The 13,076-nt window shown below is 37.3% G+C and overlaps 1 pseudogene; it reads left to right on the top strand.

Annotated features, from left to right (window-relative positions):
- The first annotated feature begins 273 nt into the window (after window positions 1-273).
- On the top strand, window positions 274-1,197 carry LOC149233237 (calcium-binding protein PBP1 pseudogene; annotated as a pseudogene).
- The last annotated feature ends 11,879 nt before the right edge of the window (window positions 1,198-13,076 follow it).

Raw genomic sequence — 13,076 nt, 5'->3', positions numbered from 1 at the left:
TTTTTCAATAAATTTAGAGAATTAATCACGCAACGATATTTTCAATTAAAATACCAAGTTTAAATTGTCTTCCTCTTCTCGTGGGTTTCAAGTTCTGGACGCATCTGAGTTAACTTACTTTACAAATTCAGGGCACGTGGCTGTGTAGGAACTTGGGGAGTGCGTCTCACCGTCTATCATTCCCTTCCGGGAAGCTTCCGTGCCTTCCCTCTGCACCTTCTGGGAATATCACCTCAATCTCTTCCTTTATCTTTCGACTTCATCGCTGAATATATATCGACACCTTCATTCCTTTCGCTGCATCCTTTCTTCATCGGAGATACTGAAATCTGCCATGGCCGAGAAAACAGGGTTGCATGCCCAAATGCCAAAGGGAATTAAGGAGCAACCCACTGCCGGGTTTCAGTTTGAGGACTATCTGCCCATGATGGCGGAGAAATTGGGGGAGGAGGGGTTCATGGAGGAGCTCTGCAATGGCTTCCGTCTCCTGGCAGATCCAGAGAAAGGTGTTATCACCTTCAATAGTCTCAAGAGGAACGCCGCGCTCCTGGGAATTGGAATGGGAATCGATTATATAAATGATGAGGAGCTTCAGGCGATGATCGAAGAAGGTGACTTGGACGGCGACGGAGCCCTCGACGAAAGGGAATTCTGTATTGTAATGGTCAGGTTGAGCCCCTCGTTCCTGGCGGAGGAGGCCCGCAAGGCGGCCATGAATGATGCCACCCATGATTTGCAGAAGACTGTACAAGAGAAAACAAACGGCTTGGAAAAGTGATAGCTTAGCTCTCCTGCACATATAGATTATGTATATATACCATGACACTTCCCTTTATGGAAATAAAAAGCTACGGACGGCGATGGAGCCCTCGACGAAAGGGACTTCTGTGTTTTAATGGTCAGATTGAGCCCCTCGTTCCTGGAGGAAGAGGCCCGCAAGGCGGCCATTGATGATTTGCAGAAGTCTGTACAAGAGAAAACTAACGGCTTGGAAAAATGATCCTGCACATATAGATTATGTATGAATTCCAGGAGACTTCCCTTCATAGAAATAAAAAGGTACAGACTCTTTTATTTTGAAATATGTTAATTCCTGTATCTGCTTAAAATGAAGAGTTGTAGTTTTTGGCCTCGCTGATGGTTGATATGAACCAGATGATTGGGCGTTTATTGCAGAAAGCGTTAGGTTCCAAACTAATATTTGGAATTATTTTGTACTTTTTAATGATATATTTGTTGAATTTGGTAATGATTTAATTGATTATAATTATATAAAAATTTAACAAATAAGATAATTAATTGTGTTTTCTTACTCCATGTGAAACCCAACCCCATAATTCATGATAAACCTTCAGAAATATAAGCACTCAAGTCTCGAAGCGTCAATTAGTTGATATTGTATTTCCCATCAAATGTCTTTGAAATTTGCTTTTGTGATTCGATTTATTAATGCTATGAATTAAGAGTAAAGTGAAATCAACAATTTTATTTTATGATTTTATTTTTTTCCCATCCAATTTATAAGTGATATATTGGAAGCTATTTTTTATTTAAATAATATTTTTTTTAAGTTAAATTTTTCAATAATTTTTTAATTCAAATATAAATTTTAATTATATTTAAATTTAAAAAATAAAATAAATTTTTTTATATTTATAAAATCTAAATTCATAATAAATTTAAGTAAAATATAATAAGTCTTAAAAATGTTAATATTAATGTCTTAAGAGACTCTCTACATAATAGTAGAAATGTTGTAATGTAAAGTGAGTAGGCTATTAAGATATTTAAATTCTTGAACTCTTAATTTTTACTTTGTTGACTTTTTTTAGTGTGTTAGTTTGTTAAGTTGCATTGAGTTTTAATAAATTTAAAAAAAAAATATTTGCATCACTCGATGTTACCCACCAATTTCCTAGGGATTTGAGATTATTCCAATTCCAATATGTCTATATTCTAATTAGATGGGGAAATTAATATATAAGTAAATTTTATTTAGCAAAATGATCCATTTTACAATAAGATGTGTAATTCCTTTTTTTTCTCAAGTTAAATTAGACATGGCTTCCGCCCACCAATTTCTTGGGGATTTGAGATTATTCCAATTCTAATTAGTTCATATTCTAATTAGATGGGGAAATTAATATATAAGAAAATTTTATAAGTGGCTTCCACCCACCAATTTCTTGGGGATTTGTGATTATTCCAATTCTAATAAGTTCATATTATAATTAGATGGAGAAATTAATGTATAACCAAATTTTATTTAACAAAATGACCCATTTTACAATAAGATGTGTAATTCTTTTTTTTTTTTTCAAGTTAAAGTTGACCCATAATCTTTTTTATACTTTTTAATGTGGTTGTACTAGTTATGATATTGTTGATACATTATTGTTTAGTTATGATATTGTTGATAGACTATTGCTTATTTATAGATTTTTGATCCCATTTATTGTGCCAAGAGGCACTCTACAACCCACTATAGAGTAGATGTGTAAGTGTAATGTATGTAAACAATTTGGCTTGATTAATAACAAAAAGTTAAAGTAATAAAAATAATAGAATTCAATTTATTGTATTTTGATTTTGTTATTAACTTGTGAATAGGATTTGTTACCATACCATGAGCTAATACCATGGCTTATCAATACCACATTGCCCAAAAACCATAACTTATTTCACAACAAAAATATTCTATAACAATATGACAAAATTCTTAATCATGCTTATTCACCCCCACTTTACGGTGGATATTATTAACTTGTAAAAATTAGGCTTTGTTACAATACCATGAGTCAATACCATGGCTTATCAATACCACATGCCCAAAAAACATAATTTATTTCACAATCAAAATATTTTATAACAATACGAAAATATTCTTAACCATGGATATTCATCCCCACCTTACCATGGATATTATTAACTTGTAAAGAGGTTGTGTTACAATACCATGGGCCAATACCATGGCTTATCAATACCACATGCCCAAAAAAAAATAACTTATTTCACAATCAAAATATTTTATAACAATATGACAAGATTCTTAATCATGGATATTCACTTCCACTTTGCCATTGATATTATGAACTTGTGAATAGGCTTTGTTACAATAGCATGGGCTAATACCATGGCTTATCAATACCACATGCCAAAAAATCATAACTTATTTCACAATCAAAATATTTTATAACAATATGACAAGATTTTTAACCATTGTTACTCACCCCCACTTGACCATGAATATTATTAAATTGTAAATAGGATTTGTTAAAATACCATGGGCCAATACGAAGGCTTATCAATACCACATGCCCAAAAACCATAACTTATTTCACAATAAAAATATTTTATTTTAATTTAATTTTATAACAATTTTTTAATTGAAGCTAATAGGAAAATGTTTATAATTAGTTTTGAGATATATCTAAAACCTATTTCCTCAAGAATACTAAAAATATTCCCATAGAAATTAAATTAAGGTTTTAATAAAATTAAAAATTAGAATACTTTTATATTTAAAGATGTGAAATTTATATAATACAAATAGTATTAGTAAGAACCAACATAGATCCATCTTAACTAAGGATCCAAGCGATGACAACAAGCAAAGTGAAGGGAAGAGAGGGGGAGGGGGAGAGAGGGAGGCAGATAGTGACAAAGTTGGAGGGCAAAGAGAGAGAGAGAAAGAGAAAGAGAGTGATGGGGGGAGACAGAAAGAGGGAGGTGGGAGAGAGAGGAAGGGAGAGAGAGGAGATGAGAGAGAGATAGATGGATTTGGAGTGGGGGAGAGAGGGAGGAAAGAACACAAACATAGAGAGATATAGGTGGAGATAGAGAGAATGTGTGACAAGGGAGAGATGGAGAGAGATTGAAGGAGAGAGGAGAGGAGGAAAGAGAGAGAAGAGGAAGGGAAGAGATAGGGAGGGAAGGGTAAGAGAAAGAGAGGGAGGCACAAAGATGGAAAGGAGAAAGAGAAGGGGAGAGGGAGCGAGACAATGATAGAGTTGGAGAGAGGGAGAGAGAGAGAGAAGAGAAGGGGAAAGGGAGCGAGCTAATGATAGAGTTGTTGAGAGGGAGAGAGAGAGATGGGGGAGTGAGAGATGAGGGGGAGAGACAGAGGAACGTGGGAAAGAAAGAGAGAGAGAGAGGACTCCAGAGAGAGGAGAGAGAGATGGAGTTGGAGGGGGGGAGAGAGGGAAGGAAGAATAAAGACATATAGGGAGAATGTAGAGGGAGAGAAAGAGGGAGTGACAAGGGAGCGATGGAGAGAGAGTGAGAGAGAGAGGAGAGCAGGAGGGAAGAGAGAGAGTCAGACAAGAGGAGGGAGGGAGAGAGACATAGATAGATATGGAGAGAGTGTGCGTATGTTTGGAGGATGAGATAGATAGAGGGAATAAGAAAGAGACACATAGATACAAATATAGATATTATATAGTATTATATAACCAGCCTATATCCATCTTAACCCAGATCCATCAAGTGTCGAGAGGGTTCAAATCTCTCGAGGTGCAAGCCTTTCCTCAATTTTTGCACTCAAAAAAGAGATTTGCACCTTGAGAGATTGGATTGCTCTCGATGCTTGATAGATCCGGGTTAAGATGGATCTAGGCTGGTTATATGTTATCAGGAAAAAGTTATATTACCATATCTATATTTTACAAATTATTTTTATTATTATATTTTTTCAATATTAATTTCTCTTCTATTTTCTTGTTTCAATAATGTTGTTTCTTTCCATATGCTTTTTCAAGTGGGATGGTATAGGATTATGTTAAATGTAGTAAAACTCTTTTTTAAAAGCCAAAAAATTATTTAGAAACAAAAAAAAACAACAACAAAATAAAGTTATGTCTATTGTGGTTTTTCATTTGGGAAACCAGACCAGATACATAATTTAAGTTTGAGTATCAATCCAACAATGTATCTGTTGAGATAAAACTGTTTGACAAACAGAAAAACAAATTGAAGAGTTTTGCATCTAGGGTTGTCAATAGATTGAACAAATAGAACTAAAGAAATATATTATAACAATAACTATCATAGAAATTGTCACTTGGACTTATCATATTCAAAGGCCTCCATTGGAATAGGTTCCTTGTTGCCACCAAGGGAGCATACAATATTTAGGGGTATGCCAAGCTGAGCCTCCACGTGGTTGAGCCTATAATCCAAAGACTCCATTGTAAGTTTCACCTCATTAAGCATTAGAATAATCTCATCATTTTCCTCATTCTAATCCAGCAAATTTATACCTAACAATAACTTCAACTGTCAGAATATGTACACCATGTACATGTACTAGTTGTAGTGCTCACAAGTGTGACCAGCATATGGCATCTAATCAACTGCCTTAGCTAAAAATTTAGTCTTTGTTAAACAATGTGTTTCGTTTATGATGTCTCATACCACTTGCATTATTTCTTCCTAAATAAGCTATGGGGTATTCTCTCAATAATGAAAATAATTTGTCAACCCATTAGTGTGCTTCAGATCCTCCTTTCTCTTTATAATACGATGTCCCTTGCTGAATTTTTGCTTGTTAATAAGGCATGGTGAACCAAAACCAATGGACACACTACTTTCCCTAGGAGTTGACCAAGAGGGGGTCAAGAGAATGTTGAGTGTTGCTAATGGGGGAAGAGATAGGATCCCAATAGAAAATTGGGTGATAGAGAATTAATTTATCTTCACTAACAAGGAGGGGAGGCCTAGGAACCAGGTAAGAGGCTAGAGTATGGGGGACTGAGGGAGAAGCCACAATGAAGATGGAATACCCAACTAGAGCTACATGATAGGCACCATGAAGAGAGAACAACTTAGAATTTTTGAGCTTCCTATCTTCCCCCAACTAAGTCAAGGCAAAGTTAAAGTGAGAAATATATGTAAAGGCATCGATGAGCCAAGAGATAAGCTGGGGAAAACCCCAAAAAATGAGGGATTTAAATAGAAAGAGCAAAAAATTATGAGAATATGATGAACCAACGATGTAGGATTGAATAAGGAAATCATGTTGCATGATTTGGCCTTCAAATCATTCATAATCATCGTGGGAAGCAAATCCTCATGCTAATTTATGGTACTAAGCATCATGAAGGAATACTCTAACTAGCAAGGATGGTGGCCCAAGGGGGGACTAGACTGGAGTGGGTCGAGCAACAACTTAGTACCAACCAACGTTTAGGATTGTAGATTGTTGAGACAAAAGATGAAATTTTCCATTAAAATTGTATATGATCACACCACAAAGCTTGTCATCAAACATTAACTTATATCACCTACAATGTGAAGGTGCATGCCAGCATAGGTTTTAAAGGGGGACACATTGCCACCTCCTCGCCCCTTAAATATTAGTAGGACAACAACAATGCAAACCTCCACTTGTCGCCATTAGACATCCCATCTCGGGAAATAGGAGTAAAACTTGAATCATATTACCTTTATCATTTTTTATAAAAGTTTTTATTTCAATTTTATTGTTATTATTTTCCTTTATGATTTTACAAACAAGATAACATAAGAGAGTGTTTAAAGAAAAAGAGTAACTGAAATCATATTTACTTTGTTTGCCCATTTTTTATAAGAGTTTATATCATTGATTTAATATATCTCACTTTTAAATCTTTTATGTTATTGTAAAGTAAATTTCTTAAGATTAATCTTGGATGCTAATGTTAGGTATACAATGTCTCGTCTTGCAGACTGTTAGCCTCCTACTGCAGCAGGTTAATCATCTTTTATGATCGACATTTTTACATGCCAAATATGTAGTTCTATGCATGTTGCAATGCTCCATATTTTCTACAGATGGCCGAAGAACTGTCCATGAAAGCGTGCTAGTCTAAATGCCACTGTTGTGTTCCAATTTTTGGTAAGCAATTCATTTTTAGTTTGAGGAAGTTTTTTTAGTTGGAGGATTTCAAGCGAGGCATGTCTAACTTCCCCTTCTTCCTCTTTTCCCAAATCTCTCACTAACTTCCCTAAAAGAGGTCAAGATCTGCTTGATACCTCTTAGTTTCATCATTCTCCATATCATTTTCCTTGGTGAAGATCTGCTTCACTCAAGGAATGTACACACTTCTTCTATCAGTCATTTTCCCCCATTGATAGCCTAAGACATCATTCTTAGCGCTTTTTCTCATCATTGTCATATTAACTATTAACTTTACTATGTAGCTCCCTATTTATTTCCCCTTCCCCTACTAAAACTATGTATATTACTCCCCTATATACTTATCCCCTCCCCCTAGTTGAAAGATAACCATATACATCCTTGGGAATTGCTAAGTTTATCTGAAACTTAGCAAGAACCCTCATTGCCCCTCTCAAACACATCACATGCCTCCTTAATGCCTTTGGAATCCTTCCAAGGCATGAAAATTCCCAAAAAACCATGCAAAAATCATTAAAAACCTTCAAAAAATGAGAAAATCCTTCCTTTTGGGCCATCAGACCCCTTTCGATGGCTCACAAACCATTCATAAGCATAAAGGCCACCCCTCCGAATTCATTTTTCTTTGCATTGTAATAAAATGCATGCTCCGAAGAGAAAAGGCTCTTTTTGGTCCCCCTCCGATGCGATATCGCTATCGGGAGGGGGCAGTGGCATATTATTAACATATATGGCAGCTCTTCGAAGGCAGGTGCCCTCCCTCCGACGCGATATCGCTGTCGGAGGTCGGGCGATCCCATACATATGCGTTGTTTGCATTGCGAAAGGCTCTGAAATGACGGACCCGACATAACAATAAAGCAGAGCTCAATGGTGTATCGGGTCCGCAAGCCCATTTTTTATAAAACCTCTGATATGAATCGCCGACGGGCCGGACCTGATTTAAATAAAGAAGTGGCCTATAAACAGTTCGGGTCCGTGGCCTTTATCGCATCGGGGTTCCGATGGTTGTACCGCTCCGAATGGCCAGAGCCGAAATAAATTGAAGCACAGTTTTGAAAGCATTTCGGGTCCGTAAGGTCCCTGGGCGCAGCGAAAAGGAGTTCTCCGATATTCCAGAGCCGATAATTTATAAAGGGCAGTTGAAAGGGTTTTCGGGTCCGATGACCCATTTTCATTCAAATCCACCGATAAGAGCTCGCCGATGGGCCAGACCCGATCTCAATAAAGAAAGAGCCTATAATGCATTTCGGGTCCGCGGGGTTCATCGCTCATCGGAGGCATTATGGTTTGGGATTCGCCGATCGCCAATTTAGCGCCAGTCGTTGGATATGCCTTCTCGCGATCCAACGGCCATGATTTATTAGAATGCACAGTGTTGCGGTAGTGCGAATTTTGAATGAAAAATCATGTTTTTTAAGCATTCGCGCGTTATAAGGAAAGGGGCATTTGTTAAAGTTTTGTTTATACAGTGCTCCCGCCCGCCACAACTGCAAAGGAACGATGCTTTCCTTGGCTATTTTGAAATCGCTTCATGCCCATAATACATCCAAATGCATGGTTTTGCCTCAACAATCTATTAGCATGCATTTCTCCTCCATTTCACAGCATTTTTTGAAGATTTAAGCATCATTTTTTATCGGCCAAGCGCCGATAGCATCCCAAAGGCCACGGAAGCATTTGTAGCAGTTATTCTTGCATTAAATTGGCAGATAAAGGGGCGATTAGACAGTTAAAGAGTATCAGAGAGAGAAAGTGGCCTGATTCAGTGTCAAAGTGTATCAGAGGAAGCGGCAAAGAGTATCAGATCAAAATATCAGCAACCCAAACCAGCAGAACATTAAAGAGGCCCCCATCAAAGTCAATAAAGCAGCTCAGAGCCATCAAAGCCCACCAGATCACAGTTATGAGCATTAAAGCCACTCTACAGCAGCAGAAACGCCTAGAGGGGCAATTCAAGTGTTTGAAGCCCAGATTTTGCAGAGACAATGTACAAAGACACATATGAGCAGCGCAGCAAGTCCCAAGGCACAGTTATTGCAGAAGTGCCAGCGCATTGCTCAAAAGACCAATAATTTATTCATTCTTATGGCTGCAGTCCCTGCGCAGCTGGTAGATAGGCATTCTTTCATTCATTTGCAATAAATGTTAGGTTAGAAGCATTCATTTCTCCAGATCTGCTATCAGATATGCTGTTGTAGATATTTTGTAGATATTTTCTCTATTTATACCACCCTCTGGATAGTGTAAAGGGTTGGTTGGTTGTATTTCTCATTCCAGACTTGCGCTATAAGCTTAAGAACTTCTGTAATCAAAGATTGCTGGAATATTTGCATCTGAACTGGCTGGTTGTGCTTTCAATGGCTGAAGAGCTTTGATGTGGAATTCATGTGCTTGCTCATGGTTCAATAAGTCTTTCCTCCCTCTGTTTATCAGTTTATATGTATCTGTATCATCTGTATATCATAATCTAAGTTGCAGGAAGAAGGAATAGTTCAGAGCTGGCTTTCATGCCCTCGGTGCTCAATTCTTGTAACTTTTCTATGTTTTCCTCTGAATTAGTGATAAATATGCATACTTAATTGATCATGTTTAAGTTATTTCTCATTTCTGAATGTTGTTTAGGAATACTTCATTGCTCCTATATAGTCTTCATCCACTTTCCCTCTTTGGCTGGATGAGAGATCCTTAATTGCCTCTCATCCCCTAACCTCCATTTCATCCTTGTTCCAGCATTTTATCATTGTGCCATGCGTAGCTATCCTGCTCCATATTCCCCTCTTCTGCCAAGGAAAATGCACCCTTCAGTTCACATTCATTGACTCCATGCCCAATGGTTTGAACTTCTTACACTTTGTATGCCAACTCTGCTTGAATAGATCAACCATCCCACCAAACTCAAACAAAACCCATGTGCATCATATCTAGCCTAAAATCATCCCTTAAACAAAGCTAAATCCTAAAGAGAGAGCCGTCTCTGACTGCTGGTAGGCTAGGACCTGCAGTCCAAAGACTGGTTTGTGGTTACCTCGGCCATATTCCCTTGGGAGTCAAAGGGAACAACCTGAGTGTTAACACAGACAAGACAGTATCTCCCTAGATTTAATGGTTGAATCTAGTAACAAACAAACAAATTAGTAAATCTTCCCCCAGGTTCATTTCTATGGAATCATAAGCAAGGGTACTGAAATATGAAATCCATACCTTTCCAATGAAATGCCTAATGAAGATCCTCACTATGGTTTGATGCATCTTTGTAATGCTCATAATCCATACTTGAAAATGCAATAACAACAAAGGATCAAAGGCATATGATAGATAAATGGCTCAATAAAACCCATACTAGTGATCAAGGAGATTAGTGCCTAGGAAAAATGGAAGTAAACACACAATACATCAACTCCATTGAACAATATAGTGGGAAAGAAATACTCTTTTTTATTATAAATGAATGAAAAGGAGAAATACAACCTAATCCTTGATGTTGAAAACCTCCTTCCAATAGTCTCCAATCCTCCTTTAAAACACAAGCTTCCAACCTCAATTGTGCTAGCATAAGTTTACATTCAAAAAGTTCTCGTTTACCCTCTAGTCTATGTTGAATTTATAGGCCAAGAGGAGGAGGTTTGAGATCCTCTTCTCAAGGGATGAGATCCATAAAGAGATGGATTAGGGTTCCACATAGAGGGAGTTTTATCCATGAACCAAGGGATGAGGCCCAAGTAATAACAGCCTTGAGGCCTTAAGTTAGGAAATATTCTTGCAAAAAATCTTCTAGAAATAGTTTTTTATTTTTTTACCTACATTAATAGGTTTTCGCACCTTTCAATGGAGAATAGATCATAGGATTGCGCAGAAGTGCGCAAGTGCTTGAAAATAGGTGTTTTAGCAATGTAATCTAGGATTCTTGTTATCTTTGGGATTTTTTTGCTTCCAACAATGTAGGGGACTGCTTTGGAACACTTCATCAGATAGCAAGAGATCCTAATTGGCGGTCATATTCCTAATGGTGACAAAATGATGTGTAACGAATTGCCCCGTAAAGTGCAAAGTCAGAAAATATGTTGGAGGAATGAAGTGATTTATCATGCAAAAGTTCAAACTAGAGACCAATTGGTTAGACACTTGAAACAAAAAATGAAGGATTACAATACAACATCTTCATATAATCATCACTGAGGTAGGAATTCCCATACTCATAATATAAGTATCTCAAAGAACAAGTTTGGAAATGTGCAAAGATCCATGTCAATAGCAGACACAATATGGATGCAACCATCAGATATGGATCCATATATACAATCATGAATATTTAAAACTCCATGTAGCCTGGATGGATAAAACTAGATCTAGGGTCTTGGTCTCCATCGCTATCGATCCATAGTATGAATATGACCATGTGAGTGAATGGATCGAAGTAGAACATGGTAGAAACCACCTGATTACTAGTTAATGATGTGAACCATTAATAATTTTGAGAGAAACCACCAATAATGGCAATGGCTCTCAAGGTACTCTAGTACAATTTATGGAGTGTGAAACGATTTCTTGAAGTCAAACACTCATAGAATATTCCAATCGAAGTTCAATGATGAGAACCTGTCGTTGAAAGATAGAAACCTGAAATTAAGGCATGCAGGCTCCAAGGTACTAAAACAGGTTAATAGATCAACTTCCTAGATAATGAGCTGAAGTCAATAGGAAGCGATCCATCGTAAGAGGGTCTACGACACAAAACTCATGCCAAATTTTGAAAAAAAATGGAGTGATTAAGGACTAACTCAAGGATTGATCCAGGTGGATATTGGTGGCCATCTGCCTATTCCACCTAGACCCCCCAATCAGTTTCATCTGTTTCATTGTTCATTTCATCTTTTAGTATTTTTAGTAGTTTTTTCAGGTCTTGAACTTCCGAAGCAGTTTTGACCCCATAAACGGAATTTTTTTGGGGTCCATGGTAGGCCTAAAGCCATGGTTAAGGGCTTGCGGTGAAACCTAGAGTAATTAAAGAGACCTTTCCAACAAGGTATCGTATGCGCCAAATGGATATAATATGACCATGTTACGACCCCGTGAATTTTGATGCCCAACTAACCCCAACAGGGCCCATAAGCGCTTGGTGTTACATCTCCTGGGGTTAGGGTTTTGGTTGTTTAGGGTTTTCTCATGTTTTCCAATAATAAATAGGCCCTTGAGCCTCATTGTAACACAATTCAGAGGGATGTAGCCACCACATCTCTACTCAGAGATAATCTACCATCACCCAATCTATTATAGTTGTTGAAACATGAGAAAAATGACTGAGCTTTGCACTTGGCTCTAGTCAATTTCTCAAATATTTACAAGGTAACTTTTGAAATTTGGCTTTTACAATGATGCTCTTGCAAATCTGGTAAACAAAAATGTTGCCCCCCCCCAAAGTAGAATTACTTTGAGTTACAATGAGATGAACCCAAATTTACAGAAAAATAAAAAACCACTTCTTTGAGAAATTATCCAATTCTCCTTATTTCTCCATTACAAAAAAAATTTATTGCCCCATTACAAAAAAAGCTTTTCTCTCCATAAACTTTTCACAGAGGAGTGTGTTAGAGATTGTAAAGCCTATTTGGAGGAAGCCAATTTATCAATGAACATGATGATGGAATGCAACACTTTTCATCGCAGACCTTGGCTGTTCGTCCAGTCCCAATACTCTCTTCACCGCCGAAAATATAACGCAGGCCCTTGTAGCAGATTTGAAAAAGAGTACAGCAGATAATGTTAAGTGGTATGAGAAAATTCGTTACATACAAGATTATACAAAGAATTGGCCTCTCTCTCGAGGACAGAGAAAGCATGCTGAAGATGTAGAGAGTGGGTTCAGTTCAGATATAGAATCGAAATACAAGAAGATATATGAAGATTACATAAACCCTTTTGCTGTGTTTTCAAAGAAGGAAAAAATAAGAGATAAAATTACGCTTACAAGTGGGTTTTTTCGTTTGCTGTGTTTTCAAAGAAAGAAAAAAGAGCATAGACAGAATTACGGTTACAAATATGCTCAGACTTTGCAGGCCACACGTTTTGAGCTACTAAAGCAAGGAATACGTATCACTACCAGTACGGCAATAAGAACCAACAAAAACTGCACGAGATTGATCTCTTGGGGTGCAAGCGCACCAAGCACGGGCCCTCTATC

Source organism: Pinus tabuliformis, chromosome J, assembly GCF_031772625.1.
Source record: "Pinus tabuliformis cultivar Carrire ecotype Pingquan chromosome J, CPIR1, whole genome shotgun sequence".
NCBI classification, from domain to species: domain Eukaryota; kingdom Viridiplantae; phylum Streptophyta; class Pinopsida; order Pinales; family Pinaceae; genus Pinus; species Pinus tabuliformis.
The sequence above is the reverse complement of the archived record's forward strand: the minus strand, read 5'-3'. Positions and strand labels throughout refer to the sequence as shown.